General features: G+C 39.0%; 4 long non-coding RNA genes across 4 annotated transcripts; all 4 read left to right on the forward strand.

Annotated features, from left to right (window-relative positions):
• Positions 1-3,076: 3,076 nt before the first annotated feature.
• On the forward strand, positions 3,077-5,011 carry LOC125384187. Its single transcript, XR_007223044.1, has 3 exons — positions 3,077-3,135; positions 3,842-3,964; positions 4,949-5,011. It is a non-coding gene; the product is annotated as an uncharacterized LOC125384187 (long non-coding RNA).
• Positions 5,012-7,093: 2,082 nt separating this feature from the next.
• Positions 7,094-9,028, forward strand: LOC125384188. Its single transcript, XR_007223045.1, has 3 exons — positions 7,094-7,152; positions 7,859-7,981; positions 8,966-9,028. It is a non-coding gene; the product is annotated as an uncharacterized LOC125384188 (long non-coding RNA).
• A 2,082-nt stretch (positions 9,029-11,110) lies between these two features.
• On the forward strand, positions 11,111-13,045 carry LOC125384189. Its single transcript, XR_007223046.1, has 3 exons — positions 11,111-11,169; positions 11,876-11,998; positions 12,983-13,045. It is a non-coding gene; the product is annotated as an uncharacterized LOC125384189 (long non-coding RNA).
• A 2,082-nt stretch (positions 13,046-15,127) lies between these two features.
• LOC125384190 lies at positions 15,128-17,062 on the forward strand. Its single transcript, XR_007223047.1, has 3 exons — positions 15,128-15,186; positions 15,893-16,015; positions 17,000-17,062. It is a non-coding gene; the product is annotated as an uncharacterized LOC125384190 (long non-coding RNA).
• Positions 17,063-18,690: the final 1,628 nt, after the last annotated feature.

The raw sequence follows: 18,690 nt of genomic DNA on the forward strand, positions 1-18,690 counted from the left end.
TGAGGTTGAATTGCGTCTTTTCGATCATGTTCGGGCCGAGACGAAAATCAGTGCATTTTCTCAAATTTTGAAAGTTAGTTTCATTGTTTCCAATTTTGAAGTTTTTATCTAAATATTTACTTTGCAATAACCAATTTTTCTTCTCCCCCTTGAAATGACTGCCTTCTACATTTTCTGTGATCACCCATGTAACAGTTTGCAATAGCATCAGAAGTACATGAAAGAGATGTCTTCAACTTTGTCAGGTTACCTGCATGACTTGAGTAAGCAGCTGAGAACTCAGCTGCACATCTGGATGCACAGTCTAAAGAAAATGTATTTGCCAAACTTTGTTTGTCTTTTTTGGTTCTAGCAGGCATCATATCCACAACAAATTTAGAATTTTTAATAAACTTTCTATGGCTGGCCGAGAGATGCCGTGTATCGAGAAAAGTTTGTGGGGAAACATCCATATCACCTGCTTCATACATTTCAGAGAGAGCTGTGTGAGCTGCACTGTCAGCATCTGTTGTCAAAAATTCTACCTCAATTTGATCTTTCTTTAAGTCCCTGAAACACTCTGCAGCTAACTGTTTTTCATTACCAATTGATTCTGACATGTGCAAATCAGATGTGCAGTCTGGGTTGTTGACACAAGAAATGTTGTCAACTAAACTGTGCTTTGAACAGAGCTTTGATTTTGTGTTTAAAGCCAAAATTTGATGATCACTAGTTTGGTTCTCAGTGGCCACATAGGTTACCTGAGTGGCTGGCTGAAAAGGGGTTTTCCCAACACCTGAACAAAGTGGATTGTTGTACATTGCATCAGTTGATAAACTAATGTTATTTAAATTTGTTCCCCTGTATTTATTTATTTCCCTTATTTCCACCCTCCTGGCTCTCATATCCTTTGTGTTCTGAGATTTTATATTATCACAAACTCTGTTCGCAGCTTTCTGCATCCCTGAATGGGATGGTGGAGGTATATCGGCACTCATGCACAGGACACGGAAACTCTCACTTCCAATGGGACATTTTGAGAGGCCTATCTGAAGTCCAGTATTGGCAGTGGAAGATCGACGTCCCCTTCTCATTCCACTACCCTCTACCTCCTTGTACAGTTTATGGTACTCTGACAGGTATGTACAGTCAGTGCATTTAAGTCTCTCTATCCAGTTAAGTCCCCACTGCTGTTCATTGTCTATGTCCATGACAATGTCCCCCTTACACATAGGCGAAGTCTTGGCGTGCTGGCGGAATGCCTCATTGTACAGTTTGTCAGTCTCTCCAACATGCAACAGGTGGTAAACATCAGCAGCAGTCCTGCAGATTAAAGAAAACCCATTGACTACTTTGAAAACTTCTAAATAAGCCTTTTAAGTATGTGATAGTGTTCGACATTTCTGAATTATCTCCCCTGGCAGATCAAATGCATATTCTATTTCTATCCCCCTCAAGCCCTTAATTAGGGTGTAACAACACTGTTTTTTATATGGTATTGAACAAACCACTCATATATGTATGAGAATTTGATCCCTTGCTGTACCTAATAACTGAAAACTGTCCATTATATTAAACTTTTATTAAGTGATCTCGTTAAAGGACAAATACTTGAACTTGGTAAGTTTATCCACCCATATCATTTAGCAGTGAGCATCTTGTATTCCCTACAAGTATTTCAAAGTCTAGGCCAAAGGAATAAATAGTTTAAAGTGTTATTACCTTTCACTTTTTGTTTTCAGGGTACTCTTATCCTCCTCAGGGGTGTTTTCCTTCCTTGGCCTTAATAGACGGTACGGTTCACTTGTCAGTGTTTGAACTTGCTGGACACCAGCCACCCCTACACTGCACACTTTCTTGTGGAGCTCAGTTGTCAACCTGACAGTTTTTGGCACTTTAAAGTTGCTTTGCTTTTCACTGGTGAATTTTTTGCCTGAATTCCAAGCTTTATGTCCCATTCTAAAAGATGTTATCGAATTCCTTCGATGTCTCCCCATGTTTCAAGAGTAGGTTCAAGATGTTGACACTATGAATTTTTCTTTGGAATGAAAGCATCAACATTGGTTCTTGACCTCCCATAGTTAAAATACCAAATATGGACCTGTCATTTATATATTGGCCTATGTAAACAAGGCAGGGGTACCAGTTCCAGCAAGCTCACTGAGTCCAGCTTCTTTTATGACTTAAGCTTATTAGTGTCACAACCAAATTCCATGTTATGTACCAGACTTTGCTATCCTCAGTTGTTATCAGCAAAGGTCAGCAAACAACTTACCATTAATAAATTAAAAATATGAAAGCCTAATTTGCTTTGAATTTCCAAGTATTGTCTATCATACGGGGTCGAAAAGATACTTTTGGGGGGATATGTTCGAAGCAGCGTCTGGCAACCATGGAATTGACCTGTGAACCCATCCTTGTGTGAAACAAGAATAAACAATAAAGGCCTGTGTACTGTCATAGAAAGTTCTTTATTAAAACAGAAGTTCATTTTGTAATCAGTTGACAAAATCTAAATAATTTAACCCTCACAGCTCTTTTGGTACATCAGATATGTGTATATGGGTGTCATATAGACCTGTCAGATAGGAAAAAGTATTGAACTTGAAACAATTTCCATTTGTTTCCAAGAAGCTACATCTATTTACAATGAATACATCACAAATTTGACAAGTGCAGTTTTAGACAGTTGTGTCTACAGGTTCTACTACACTAAATCAGAACTGGTTGTGACAGTGCGGTTTTCGTAGGGAGCCTTCAGTACAGATCAAGAGACATATGCAGGCTGTGATTGGATGATATTGTGTAAGATTTTTATGTCTTTTAAATGCACATCCATCCAGTAATTAAAACTGCCCATATTTTTCAATATTTGGTGCTGACTTTTTGAACAAGATGACTTGTGCTTTATGTGAGCACAGATATTTTCAAGCAGGTGATATTTGGTGCGGAACTGGGGTTGGTGTGTTCAGCTTCCTGTACTCGGAAAAGGAGCTGGGTAAACTAGCCAAAATTTGTGTTTTTATTGCAGCTTTAAGGCCAGACTGTGCACATATGTAAATGTTATGGCTGTTGAATGCCTAGTTGTTTTTTAAAAAGCTATAACGTTACTATAGAAGTCTATGGGAAAACATTTGGTTGTGTGTAACCTGTAGGGTAAGTGCATATTTCAGCATTTCCTAATTTATATGTTTTTCTGTATATCTATTGCCATGGAGACCTTTTGGGATAATTGTAGAGGCAAATTTGAACGCAAAATGGGTGAAGCGAGTGGGAAATGGGGTTGTAAGGAATGGTTGGGCTGCCGTGATAAGCAGGGCTATGGTCGTTGCTTCTTTTTGTGGCCGTCAAAGGCGCGGACAGAGGAGAGAGCTCACAGAATAGCCCTCTGCATTGTGCATAAATGCCTTCCAGATGGTTTTAGCAACACTGACAACTTTGGCAACAAAGTTGAAGTGAGCCATCTCTGTCATAACGCCTCTTGTGTGAATGTTGAGCATTTGAAAGTAGAGTCCCATGAAATTAACATGGAGAGACTTCACTGTCGACAACAGGGCTTGTGCACCAAAAGTCATAAACCCTACTGTTTGGTGTAAGTTATGTATCTGATCATTATATCTTTCTGTTTGGGGCAATTTTTAAGATGGATTATCCTATTTTGGGTGTAAATTTCTCAAATATGCATTTCTTTTCAATAACATGTCTTTCGAATAATGAACTTTTCTACAATGATGGAGTTTGAATAGTTCTAACTTTTTCCTTGCACGGCGGTCCTTACTTTTCTGTGATTTCTTGTATGTTTTAGCTTTAAGTACTTTATTATGACTTTTGCTTATCTCATCATCTATTTTTCCTTTTGCAGTGACAGCACAGCCAAGCCCTAATCGAAGATTGCGAATTGACTTTACCGGACTCTGGCAGTTGACGCTATGAACAGCACTGTGAGCTCTACCTTGGAAGTTACGAGCAAAGGTGGTATCGCGAGGTAATGACCGGCGCAATGCCTTGTTTGTTGCCTCACACTTTTGACTATTGAGGTTGAATTGCGTCTTTTCGATCATGTTCGGGCCGAGACGAAAATCAGTGCATTTTCTCAAATTTTGAAAGTTAGTTTCATTGTTTCCAATTTTGAAGTTTTTATCTAAATATTTACTTTGCAATAACCAATTTTTCTTCTCCCCCTTGCAAACAAATGACTGCCTTCTACATTTTCTGTGATCACCCATGTAACAGTTTGCAATAGCATCAGAAGTACATGAAAGAGATGTCTTCAACTTTGTCAGGTTACCTGCATGACTTGAGTAAGCAGCTGAGAACTCAGCTGCACATCTGGATGCACAGTCTAAAGAAAATGTATTTGCCAAACTTTGTTTGTCTTTTTTGGTTCTAGCAGGCATCATATCCACAACAAATTTAGAATTTTTAATAAACTTTCTATGGCTGGCCGAGAGATGCCGTGTATCGAGAAAAGTTTGTGGGGAAACATCCATATCACCTGCTTCATACATTTCAGAGAGAGCTGTGTGAGCTGCACTGTCAGCATCTGTTGTCAAAAATTCTACCTCAATTTGATCTTTCTTTAAGTCCCTGAAACACTCTGCAGCTAACTGTTTTTCATTACCAATTGATTCTGACATGTGCAAATCAGATGTGCAGTCTGGGTTGTTGACACAAGAAATGTTGTCAACTAAACTGTGCTTTGAACAGAGCTTTGATTTTGTGTTTAAAGCCAAAATTTGATGATCACTAGTTTGGTTCTCAGTGGCCACATAGGTTACCTGAGTGGCTGGCTGAAAAGGGGTTTTCCCAACACCTGAACAAAGTGGATTGTTGTACATTGCATCAGTTGATAAACTAATGTTATTTAAATTTGTTCCCCTGTATTTATTTATTTCCCTTATTTCCACCCTCCTGGCTCTCATATCCTTTGTGTTCTGAGATTTTATATTATCACAAACTCTGTTCGCAGCTTTCTGCATCCCTGAATGGGATGGTGGAGGTATATCGGCACTCATGCACAGGACACGGAAACTCTCACTTCCAATGGGACATTTTGAGAGGCCTATCTGAAGTCCAGTATTGGCAGTGGAAGATCGACGTCCCCTTCTCATTCCACTACCCTCTACCTCCTTGTACAGTTTATGGTACTCTGACAGGTATGTACAGTCAGTGCATTTAAGTCTCTCTATCCAGTTAAGTCCCCACTGCTGTTCATTGTCTATGTCCATGACAATGTCCCCCTTACACATAGGCGAAGTCTTGGCGTGCTGGCGGAATGCCTCATTGTACAGTTTGTCAGTCTCTCCAACATGCAACAGGTGGTAAACATCAGCAGCAGTCCTGCAGATTAAAGAAAACCCATTGACTACTTTGAAAACTTCTAAATAAGCCTTTTAAGTATGTGATAGTGTTCGACATTTCTGAATTATCTCCCCTGGCAGATCAAATGCATATTCTATTTCTATCCCCCTCAAGCCCTTAATTAGGGTGTAACAACACTGTTTTTTATATGGTATTGAACAAACCACTCATATATGTATGAGAATTTGATCCCTTGCTGTACCTAATAACTGAAAACTGTCCATTATATTAAACTTTTATTAAGTGATCTCGTTAAAGGACAAATACTTGAACTTGGTAAGTTTATCCACCCATATCATTTAGCAGTGAGCATCTTGTATTCCCTACAAGTATTTCAAAGTCTAGGCCAAAGGAATAAATAGTTTAAAGTGTTATTACCTTTCACTTTTTGTTTTCAGGGTACTCTTATCCTCCTCAGGGGTGTTTTCCTTCCTTGGCCTTAATAGACGGTACGGTTCACTTGTCAGTGTTTGAACTTGCTGGACACCAGCCACCCCTACACTGCACACTTTCTTGTGGAGCTCAGTTGTCAACCTGACAGTTTTTGGCACTTTAAAGTTGCTTTGCTTTTCACTGGTGAATTTTTTGCCTGAATTCCAAGCTTTATGTCCCATTCTAAAAGATGTTATCGAATTCCTTCGATGTCTCCCCATGTTTCAAGAGTAGGTTCAAGATGTTGACACTATGAATTTTTCTTTGGAATGAAAGCATCAACATTGGTTCTTGACCTCCCATAGTTAAAATACCAAATATGGACCTGTCATTTATATATTGGCCTATGTAAACAAGGCAGGGGTACCAGTTCCAGCAAGCTCACTGAGTCCAGCTTCTTTTATGACTTAAGCTTATTAGTGTCACAACCAAATTCCATGTTATGTACCAGACTTTGCTATCCTCAGTTGTTATCAGCAAAGGTCAGCAAACAACTTACCATTAATAAATTAAAAATATGAAAGCCTAATTTGCTTTGAATTTCCAAGTATTGTCTATCATACGGGGTCGAAAAGATACTTTTGGGGGGATATGTTCGAAGCAGCGTCTGGCAACCATGGAATTGACCTGTGAACCCATCCTTGTGTGAAACAAGAATAAACAATAAAGGCCTGTGTACTGTCATAGAAAGTTCTTTATTAAAACAGAAGTTCATTTTGTAATCAGTTGACAAAATCTAAATAATTTAACCCTCACAGCTCTTTTGGTACATCAGATATGTGTATATGGGTGTCATATAGACCTGTCAGATAGGAAAAAGTATTGAACTTGAAACAATTTCCATTTGTTTCCAAGAAGCTACATCTATTTACAATGAATACATCACAAATTTGACAAGTGCAGTTTTAGACAGTTGTGTCTACAGGTTCTACTACACTAAATCAGAACTGGTTGTGACAGTGCGGTTTTCGTAGGGAGCCTTCAGTACAGATCAAGAGACATATGCAGGCTGTGATTGGATGATATTGTGTAAGATTTTTATGTCTTTTAAATGCACATCCATCCAGTAATTAAAACTGCCCATATTTTTCAATATTTGGTGCTGACTTTTTGAACAAGATGACTTGTGCTTTATGTGAGCACAGATATTTTCAAGCAGGTGATATTTGGTGCGGAACTGGGGTTGGTGTGTTCAGCTTCCTGTACTCGGAAAAGGAGCTGGGTAAACTAGCCAAAATTTGTGTTTTTATTGCAGCTTTAAGGCCAGACTGTGCACATATGTAAATGTTATGGCTGTTGAATGCCTAGTTGTTTTTTAAAAAGCTATAACGTTACTATAGAAGTCTATGGGAAAACATTTGGTTGTGTGTAACCTGTAGGGTAAGTGCATATTTCAGCATTTCCTAATTTATATGTTTTTCTGTATATCTATTGCCATGGAGACCTTTTGGGATAATTGTAGAGGCAAATTTGAACGCAAAATGGGTGAAGCGAGTGGGAAATGGGGTTGTAAGGAATGGTTGGGCTGCCGTGATAAGCAGGGCTATGGTCGTTGCTTCTTTTTGTGGCCGTCAAAGGCGCGGACAGAGGAGAGAGCTCACAGAATAGCCCTCTGCATTGTGCATAAATGCCTTCCAGATGGTTTTAGCAACACTGACAACTTTGGCAACAAAGTTGAAGTGAGCCATCTCTGTCATAACGCCTCTTGTGTGAATGTTGAGCATTTGAAAGTAGAGTCCCATGAAATTAACATGGAGAGACTTCACTGTCGACAACAGGGCTTGTGCACCAAAAGTCATAAACCCTACTGTTTGGTGTAAGTTATGTATCTGATCATTATATCTTTCTGTTTGGGGCAATTTTTAAGATGGATTATCCTATTTTGGGTGTAAATTTCTCAAATATGCATTTCTTTTCAATAACATGTCTTTCGAATAATGAACTTTTCTACAATGATGGAGTTTGAATAGTTCTAACTTTTTCCTTGCACGGCGGTCCTTACTTTTCTGTGATTTCTTGTATGTTTTAGCTTTAAGTACTTTATTATGACTTTTGCTTATCTCATCATCTATTTTTCCTTTTGCAGTGACAGCACAGCCAAGCCCTAATCGAAGATTGCGAATTGACTTTACCGGACTCTGGCAGTTGACGCTATGAACAGCACTGTGAGCTCTACCTTGGAAGTTACGAGCAAAGGTGGTATCGCGAGGTAATGACCGGCGCAATGCCTTGTTTGTTGCCTCACACTTTTGACTATTGAGGTTGAATTGCGTCTTTTCGATCATGTTCGGGCCGAGACGAAAATCAGTGCATTTTCTCAAATTTTGAAAGTTAGTTTCATTGTTTCCAATTTTGAAGTTTTTATCTAAATATTTACTTTGCAATAACCAATTTTTCTTCTCCCCCTTGCAAACAAATGACTGCCTTCTACATTTTCTGTGATCACCCATGTAACAGTTTGCAATAGCATCAGAAGTACATGAAAGAGATGTCTTCAACTTTGTCAGGTTACCTGCATGACTTGAGTAAGCAGCTGAGAACTCAGCTGCACATCTGGATGCACAGTCTAAAGAAAATGTATTTGCCAAACTTTGTTTGTCTTTTTTGGTTCTAGCAGGCATCATATCCACAACAAATTTAGAATTTTTAATAAACTTTCTATGGCTGGCCGAGAGATGCCGTGTATCGAGAAAAGTTTGTGGGGAAACATCCATATCACCTGCTTCATACATTTCAGAGAGAGCTGTGTGAGCTGCACTGTCAGCATCTGTTGTCAAAAATTCTACCTCAATTTGATCTTTCTTTAAGTCCCTGAAACACTCTGCAGCTAACTGTTTTTCATTACCAATTGATTCTGACATGTGCAAATCAGATGTGCAGTCTGGGTTGTTGACACAAGAAATGTTGTCAACTAAACTGTGCTTTGAACAGAGCTTTGATTTTGTGTTTAAAGCCAAAATTTGATGATCACTAGTTTGGTTCTCAGTGGCCACATAGGTTACCTGAGTGGCTGGCTGAAAAGGGGTTTTCCCAACACCTGAACAAAGTGGATTGTTGTACATTGCATCAGTTGATAAACTAATGTTATTTAAATTTGTTCCCCTGTATTTATTTATTTCCCTTATTTCCACCCTCCTGGCTCTCATATCCTTTGTGTTCTGAGATTTTATATTATCACAAACTCTGTTCGCAGCTTTCTGCATCCCTGAATGGGATGGTGGAGGTATATCGGCACTCATGCACAGGACACGGAAACTCTCACTTCCAATGGGACATTTTGAGAGGCCTATCTGAAGTCCAGTATTGGCAGTGGAAGATCGACGTCCCCTTCTCATTCCACTACCCTCTACCTCCTTGTACAGTTTATGGTACTCTGACAGGTATGTACAGTCAGTGCATTTAAGTCTCTCTATCCAGTTAAGTCCCCACTGCTGTTCATTGTCTATGTCCATGACAATGTCCCCCTTACACATAGGCGAAGTCTTGGCGTGCTGGCGGAATGCCTCATTGTACAGTTTGTCAGTCTCTCCAACATGCAACAGGTGGTAAACATCAGCAGCAGTCCTGCAGATTAAAGAAAACCCATTGACTACTTTGAAAACTTCTAAATAAGCCTTTTAAGTATGTGATAGTGTTCGACATTTCTGAATTATCTCCCCTGGCAGATCAAATGCATATTCTATTTCTATCCCCCTCAAGCCCTTAATTAGGGTGTAACAACACTGTTTTTTATATGGTATTGAACAAACCACTCATATATGTATGAGAATTTGATCCCTTGCTGTACCTAATAACTGAAAACTGTCCATTATATTAAACTTTTATTAAGTGATCTCGTTAAAGGACAAATACTTGAACTTGGTAAGTTTATCCACCCATATCATTTAGCAGTGAGCATCTTGTATTCCCTACAAGTATTTCAAAGTCTAGGCCAAAGGAATAAATAGTTTAAAGTGTTATTACCTTTCACTTTTTGTTTTCAGGGTACTCTTATCCTCCTCAGGGGTGTTTTCCTTCCTTGGCCTTAATAGACGGTACGGTTCACTTGTCAGTGTTTGAACTTGCTGGACACCAGCCACCCCTACACTGCACACTTTCTTGTGGAGCTCAGTTGTCAACCTGACAGTTTTTGGCACTTTAAAGTTGCTTTGCTTTTCACTGGTGAATTTTTTGCCTGAATTCCAAGCTTTATGTCCCATTCTAAAAGATGTTATCGAATTCCTTCGATGTCTCCCCATGTTTCAAGAGTAGGTTCAAGATGTTGACACTATGAATTTTTCTTTGGAATGAAAGCATCAACATTGGTTCTTGACCTCCCATAGTTAAAATACCAAATATGGACCTGTCATTTATATATTGGCCTATGTAAACAAGGCAGGGGTACCAGTTCCAGCAAGCTCACTGAGTCCAGCTTCTTTTATGACTTAAGCTTATTAGTGTCACAACCAAATTCCATGTTATGTACCAGACTTTGCTATCCTCAGTTGTTATCAGCAAAGGTCAGCAAACAACTTACCATTAATAAATTAAAAATATGAAAGCCTAATTTGCTTTGAATTTCCAAGTATTGTCTATCATACGGGGTCGAAAAGATACTTTTGGGGGGATATGTTCGAAGCAGCGTCTGGCAACCATGGAATTGACCTGTGAACCCATCCTTGTGTGAAACAAGAATAAACAATAAAGGCCTGTGTACTGTCATAGAAAGTTCTTTATTAAAACAGAAGTTCATTTTGTAATCAGTTGACAAAATCTAAATAATTTAACCCTCACAGCTCTTTTGGTACATCAGATATGTGTATATGGGTGTCATATAGACCTGTCAGATAGGAAAAAGTATTGAACTTGAAACAATTTCCATTTGTTTCCAAGAAGCTACATCTATTTACAATGAATACATCACAAATTTGACAAGTGCAGTTTTAGACAGTTGTGTCTACAGGTTCTACTACACTAAATCAGAACTGGTTGTGACAGTGCGGTTTTCGTAGGGAGCCTTCAGTACAGATCAAGAGACATATGCAGGCTGTGATTGGATGATATTGTGTAAGATTTTTATGTCTTTTAAATGCACATCCATCCAGTAATTAAAACTGCCCATATTTTTCAATATTTGGTGCTGACTTTTTGAACAAGATGACTTGTGCTTTATGTGAGCACAGATATTTTCAAGCAGGTGATATTTGGTGCGGAACTGGGGTTGGTGTGTTCAGCTTCCTGTACTCGGAAAAGGAGCTGGGTAAACTAGCCAAAATTTGTGTTTTTATTGCAGCTTTAAGGCCAGACTGTGCACATATGTAAATGTTATGGCTGTTGAATGCCTAGTTGTTTTTTAAAAAGCTATAACGTTACTATAGAAGTCTATGGGAAAACATTTGGTTGTGTGTAACCTGTAGGGTAAGTGCATATTTCAGCATTTCCTAATTTATATGTTTTTCTGTATATCTATTGCCATGGAGACCTTTTGGGATAATTGTAGAGGCAAATTTGAACGCAAAATGGGTGAAGCGAGTGGGAAATGGGGTTGTAAGGAATGGTTGGGCTGCCGTGATAAGCAGGGCTATGGTCGTTGCTTCTTTTTGTGGCCGTCAAAGGCGCGGACAGAGGAGAGAGCTCACAGAATAGCCCTCTGCATTGTGCATAAATGCCTTCCAGATGGTTTTAGCAACACTGACAACTTTGGCAACAAAGTTGAAGTGAGCCATCTCTGTCATAACGCCTCTTGTGTGAATGTTGAGCATTTGAAAGTAGAGTCCCATGAAATTAACATGGAGAGACTTCACTGTCGACAACAGGGCTTGTGCACCAAAAGTCATAAACCCTACTGTTTGGTGTAAGTTATGTATCTGATCATTATATCTTTCTGTTTGGGGCAATTTTTAAGATGGATTATCCTATTTTGGGTGTAAATTTCTCAAATATGCATTTCTTTTCAATAACATGTCTTTCGAATAATGAACTTTTCTACAATGATGGAGTTTGAATAGTTCTAACTTTTTCCTTGCACGGCGGTCCTTACTTTTCTGTGATTTCTTGTATGTTTTAGCTTTAAGTACTTTATTATGACTTTTGCTTATCTCATCATCTATTTTTCCTTTTGCAGTGACAGCACAGCCAAGCCCTAATCGAAGATTGCGAATTGACTTTACCGGACTCTGGCAGTTGACGCTATGAACAGCACTGTGAGCTCTACCTTGGAAGTTACGAGCAAAGGTGGTATCGCGAGGTAATGACCGGCGCAATGCCTTGTTTGTTGCCTCACACTTTTGACTATTGAGGTTGAATTGCGTCTTTTCGATCATGTTCGGGCCGAGACGAAAATCAGTGCATTTTCTCAAATTTTGAAAGTTAGTTTCATTGTTTCCAATTTTGAAGTTTTTATCTAAATATTTACTTTGCAATAACCAATTTTTCTTCTCCCCCTTGCAAACAAATGACTGCCTTCTACATTTTCTGTGATCACCCATGTAACAGTTTGCAATAGCATCAGAAGTACATGAAAGAGATGTCTTCAACTTTGTCAGGTTACCTGCATGACTTGAGTAAGCAGCTGAGAACTCAGCTGCACATCTGGATGCACAGTCTAAAGAAAATGTATTTGCCAAACTTTGTTTGTCTTTTTTGGTTCTAGCAGGCATCATATCCACAACAAATTTAGAATTTTTAATAAACTTTCTATGGCTGGCCGAGAGATGCCGTGTATCGAGAAAAGTTTGTGGGGAAACATCCATATCACCTGCTTCATACATTTCAGAGAGAGCTGTGTGAGCTGCACTGTCAGCATCTGTTGTCAAAAATTCTACCTCAATTTGATCTTTCTTTAAGTCCCTGAAACACTCTGCAGCTAACTGTTTTTCATTACCAATTGATTCTGACATGTGCAAATCAGATGTGCAGTCTGGGTTGTTGACACAAGAAATGTTGTCAACTAAACTGTGCTTTGAACAGAGCTTTGATTTTGTGTTTAAAGCCAAAATTTGATGATCACTAGTTTGGTTCTCAGTGGCCACATAGGTTACCTGAGTGGCTGGCTGAAAAGGGGTTTTCCCAACACCTGAACAAAGTGGATTGTTGTACATTGCATCAGTTGATAAACTAATGTTATTTAAATTTGTTCCCCTGTATTTATTTATTTCCCTTATTTCCACCCTCCTGGCTCTCATATCCTTTGTGTTCTGAGATTTTATATTATCACAAACTCTGTTCGCAGCTTTCTGCATCCCTGAATGGGATGGTGGAGGTATATCGGCACTCATGCACAGGACACGGAAACTCTCACTTCCAATGGGACATTTTGAGAGGCCTATCTGAAGTCCAGTATTGGCAGTGGAAGATCGACGTCCCCTTCTCATTCCACTACCCTCTACCTCCTTGTACAGTTTATGGTACTCTGACAGGTATGTACAGTCAGTGCATTTAAGTCTCTCTATCCAGTTAAGTCCCCACTGCTGTTCATTGTCTATGTCCATGACAATGTCCCCCTTACACATAGGCGAAGTCTTGGCGTGCTGGCGGAATGCCTCATTGTACAGTTTGTCAGTCTCTCCAACATGCAACAGGTGGTAAACATCAGCAGCAGTCCTGCAGATTAAAGAAAACCCATTGACTACTTTGAAAACTTCTAAATAAGCCTTTTAAGTATGTGATAGTGTTCGACATTTCTGAATTATCTCCCCTGGCAGATCAAATGCATATTCTATTTCTATCCCCCTCAAGCCCTTAATTAGGGTGTAACAACACTGTTTTTTATATGGTATTGAACAAACCACTCATATATGTATGAGAATTTGATCCCTTGCTGTACCTAATAACTGAAAACTGTCCATTATATTAAACTTTTATTAAGTGATCTCGTTAAAGGACAAATACTTGAACTTGGTAAGTTTATCCACCCATATCATTTAGCAGTGAGCATCTTGTATTCCCTACAAGTATTTCAAAGTCTAGGCCAAAGGAATAAATAGTTTAAAGTGTTATTACCTTTCACTTTTTGTTTTCAGGGTACTCTTATCCTCCTCAGGGGTGTTTTCCTTCCTTGGCCTTAATAGACGGTACGGTTCACTTGTCAGTGTTTGAACTTGCTGGACACCAGCCACCCCTACACTGCACACTTTCTTGTGGAGCTCAGTTGTCAACCTGACAGTTTTTGGCACTTTAAAGTTGCTTTGCTTTTCACTGGTGAATTTTTTGCCTGAATTCCAAGCTTTATGTCCCATTCTAAAAGATGTTATCGAATTCCTTCGATGTCTCCCCATGTTTCAAGAGTAGGTTCAAGATGTTGACACTATGAATTTTTCTTTGGAATGAAAGCATCAACATTGGTTCTTGACCTCCCATAGTTAAAATACCAAATATGGACCTGTCATTTATATATTGGCCTATGTAAACAAGGCAGGGGTACCAGTTCCAGCAAGCTCACTGAGTCCAGCTTCTTTTATGACTTAAGCTTATTAGTGTCACAACCAAATTCCATGTTATGTACCAGACTTTGCTATCCTCAGTTGTTATCAGCAAAGGTCAGCAAACAACTTACCATTAATAAATTAAAAATATGAAAGCCTAATTTGCTTTGAATTTCCAAGTATTGTCTATCATACGGGGTCGAAAAGATACTTTTGGGGGGATATGTTCGAAGCAGCGTCTGGCAACCATGGAATTGACCTGTGAACCCATCCTTGTGTGAAACAAGAATAAACAATAAAGGCCTGTGTACTGTCATAGAAAGTTCTTTATTAAAACAGAAGTTCATTTTGTAATCAGTTGACAAAATCTAAATAATTTAACCCTCACAGCTCTTTTGGTACATCAGATATGTGTATATGGGTGTCATATAGACCTGTCAGATAGGAAAAAGTATTGAACTTGAAACAATTTCCATTTGTTTCCAAGAAGCTACATCTATTTACAATGAATACATCACAAATTTGACAAGTGCAGTTTTAGACAGTTGTGTCTACAGGTTCTACTACACTAAATCAGAACTGGTTGTGACAGTGCGGTTTTCGTAGGGAGCCTTCAGTACAGATCAAGAGACATATGCAGGCTGTGATTGGATGATATTGTGTAAGATTTTTATGTCTTTTAAATGCACATCCATCCAGTAATTAAAACTGCCCATATTTTTCAATATTTGGTGCTGACTTTTTGAACAAGATGACTTGTGCTTTATGTGAGCACAGATATTTTCAAGCAGGTGATATTTGGTGCGGAACTGGGGTTGGTGTGTTCAGCTTCCTGTACTCGGAAAAGGAGCTGGGTAAACTAGCCAAAATTTGTGTTTTTATTGCAGCTTTAAGGCCAGACTGTGCACATATGTAAATGTTATGGCTGTTGAATGCCTAGTTGTTTTTTAAAAAGCTATAACGTTACTATAGAAGTCTATGGGAAAACATTTGGTTGTGTGTAACCTGTAGGGTAAGTGCATATTTCAGCATTTCCTAATTTATATGTTTTTCTGTATATCTATTGCCATGGAGACCTTTTGGGATAATTGTAGAGGCAAATTTGAACGCAAAATGGGTGAAGCGAGTGGGAAATGGGGTTGTAAGGAATGGTTGGGCTGCCGTGATAAGCAGGGCTATGGTCGTTGCTTCTTTTTGTGGCCGTCAAAGGCGCGGACAGAGGAGAGAGCTCACAGAATAGCCCTCTGCATTGTGCATAAATGCCTTCCAGATGGTTTTAGCAACACTGACAACTTTGGCAACAAAGTTGAAGTGAGCCATCTCTGTCATAACGCCTCTTGTGTGAATGTTGAGCATTTGAAAGTAGAGTCCCATGAAATTAACATGGAGAGACTTCACTGTCGACAACAGGGCTTGTGCACCAAAAGTCATAAACCCTACTGTTTGGTGTAAGTTATGTATCTGATCATTATATCTTTCTGTTTGGGGCAATTTTTAAGATGGATTATCCTATTTTGGGTGTAAATTTCTCAAATATGCATTTCTTTTCAATAACATGTCTTTCGAATAATGAACTTTTCTACAATGATGGAGTTTGAATAGTTCTAACTTTTTCCTTGCACGGCGGTCCTTACTTTTCTGTGATTTCTTGTATGTTTTAGCTTTAAGTACTTTATTATGACTTTTGCTTATCTCATCATCTATTTTTCCTTTTGCAGTGACAGCACAGCCAAGCCCTAATCGAAGATTGCGAATTGACTTTACCGGACTCTGGCAGTTGACGCTATGAACAGCACTGTGAGCTCTACCTTGGAAGTTACGAGCAAAGGTGGTATCGCGAGGTAATGACCGGCGCAATGCCTTGTTTGTTGCCTCACACTTTTGACTATTGAGGTTGAATTGCGTCTTTTCGATCATGTTCGGGCCGAGACGAAAATCAGTGCATTTTCTCAAATTTTGAAAGTTAGTTTCATTGTTTCCAATTTTGAAGTTTTTATCTAAATATTTACTTTGCAATAACCAATTTTTCTTCTCCCCCTTGCAAACAAATGACTGCCTTCTACATTTTCTGTGATCACCCATGTAACAGTTTGCAATAGCATCAGAAGTACATGAAAGAGATGTCTTCAACTTTGTCAGGTTACCTGCATGACTTGAGTAAGCAGCTGAGAACTCAGCTGCACATCTGGATGCACAGTCTAAAGAAAATGTATTTGCCAAACTTTGTTTGTCTTTTTTGGTTCTAGCAGGCATCATATCCACAACAAATTTAGAATTTTTAATAAACTTTCTATGGCTGGCCGAGAGATGCCGTGTATCGAGAAAAGTTTGTGGGGAAACATCCATATCACCTGCTTCATACATTTCAGAGAGAGCTGTGTGAGCTGCACTGTCAGCATCTGTTGTCAAAAATTCTACCTCAATTTGATCTTTCTTTAAGTCCCTGAAACACTCTGCAGCTAACTGTTTTTCATTACCAATTGATTCTGACATGTGCAAATCAGATGTGCAGTCTGGGTTGTTGACACAAGAAATGTTGTCAACTAAACTGTGCTTTGAACAGAGCTTTGATTTTGTGTTTAAAGCCAAAATTTGATGATCACTAGTTTGGTTCTCAGTGGCCACATAGGTTACCTGAGTGGCTGGCTGAAAAGGGGTTTTCCCAACACCTGAACAAAGTGGATTGTTGTACATTGCATCAGTTGATAAACTAATGTTATTTAAATTTGTTCCCCTGTATTTATTTATTTCCCTTATTTCCACCCTCCTGGCTCTCATATCCTTTGTGTTCTGAGATTTTATATTATCACAAACTCTGTTCGCAGCTTTCTGCATCCCTGAATGGGATGGTGGAGGTATATCGGCACTCATGCACAGGACACGGAAACTCTCACTTCCAATGGGACATTTTGAGAGGCCTATCTGAAGTCCAGTATTGGCAGTGGAAGATCGACGTCCCCTTCTCATTCCACTACCCTCTACCTCCTTGTACAGTTTATGGTACTCTGACAGGTATGTACAGTCAGTGCATTTAAGTCTCTCTATCCAGTTAAGTCCCCACTGCTGTTCATTGTCTATGTCCATGACAATGTCCCCCTTACACATAGGCGAAGTCTTGGCGTGCTGGCGGAATGCCTCATTGTACAGTTTGTCAGTCTCTCCAACATGCAACAGGTGGTAAACATCAGCAGCAGTCCTGCAGATTAAAGAAAACCCATTGACTACTTTGAAAACTTCTAAATAAGCCTTTTAAGTATGTGATAGTGTTCGACATTTCTGAATTATCTCCCCTGGCAGATCAAATGCATATTCTATTTCTATCCCCCTCAAGCCCTTAATTAGGGTGTAACAACACTGTTTTTTATATGGTATTGAACAAACCACTCATATATGTATGAGAATTTGATCCCTTGCTGTACCTAATAACTGAAAACTGTCCATTATATTAAACTTTTATTAAGTGATCTCGTTAAAGGACAAATACTTGAACTTGGTAAGTTTATCCACCCATATCATTTAGCAGTGAGCATCTTGTATTCCCTACAAGTATTTCAAAGTCTAGGCCAAAGGAATAAATAGTTTAAAGTGTTATTACCTTTCACTTTTTGTTTTCAGGGTACTCTTATCCTCCTCAGGGGTGTTTTCCTTCCTTGGCCTTAATAGACGGTACGGTTCACTTGTCAGTGTTTGAACTTGCTGGACACCAGCCACCCCTACACTGCACACTTTCTTGTGGAGCTCAGTTGTCAACCTGACAGTTTTTGGCACTTTAAAGTTGCTTTGCTTTTCACTGGTGAATTTTTTGCCTGAATTCCAAGCTTTATGTCCCATTCTAAAAGATGTTATCGAATTCCTTCGATGTCTCCCCATGTTTCAAGAGTAGGTTCAAGATGTTGACACTATGAATTTTTCTTTGGAATGAAAGCATCAACATTGGTTCTTGACCTCCCATAGTTAAAATACCAAATATGGACCTGTCATTTATATATTGGCCTATGTAAACAAGGCAGGGGTACCAGTTCCAGCAAGCTCACTGAGTCCAGCTTCTTTTATGACTTAAGCTTATTAGTGTCACAACCAAATTCCATGTTATGTACCAGACTTTGCTATCCTCAGTTGTTATCAGCAAAGGTCAGCAAACAACTTACCATTAATAAATTAAAAATATGAAAGCCTAATTTGCTTTGAATTTCCAAGTATTGTCTATCATACGGGGTCGAAAAGATACTTTTGGGGGGATATGTTCGAAGCAGCGTCTGGCAACCATGGAATTGACCTGTGAACCCATCCTTGTGTGAAACAAGAATAAACAATAAAGGCCTGTGTACTGTCATAGAAAGTTCTTTATTAAAACAGAAGTTCATTTTGTAATCAGTTGACAAAATCTAAATAATTTAACCCTCACAGCTCTTTTGGTACATCAGATATGTGTATATGGGTGTCATATAGACCTGTCAGATAGGAAAAAGTATTGAACTTGAAACAATTTCCATTTGTTTCCAAGAAGCTACATCTA

The sequence above is a fragment of the Haliotis rufescens genome, unplaced genomic scaffold, assembly GCF_023055435.1.
Source record: "Haliotis rufescens isolate VD_foot unplaced genomic scaffold, xgHalRufe1.0.p SCAF_287, whole genome shotgun sequence".
Taxonomy (NCBI): Eukaryota; Metazoa; Mollusca; class Gastropoda; order Lepetellida; family Haliotidae; genus Haliotis; species Haliotis rufescens.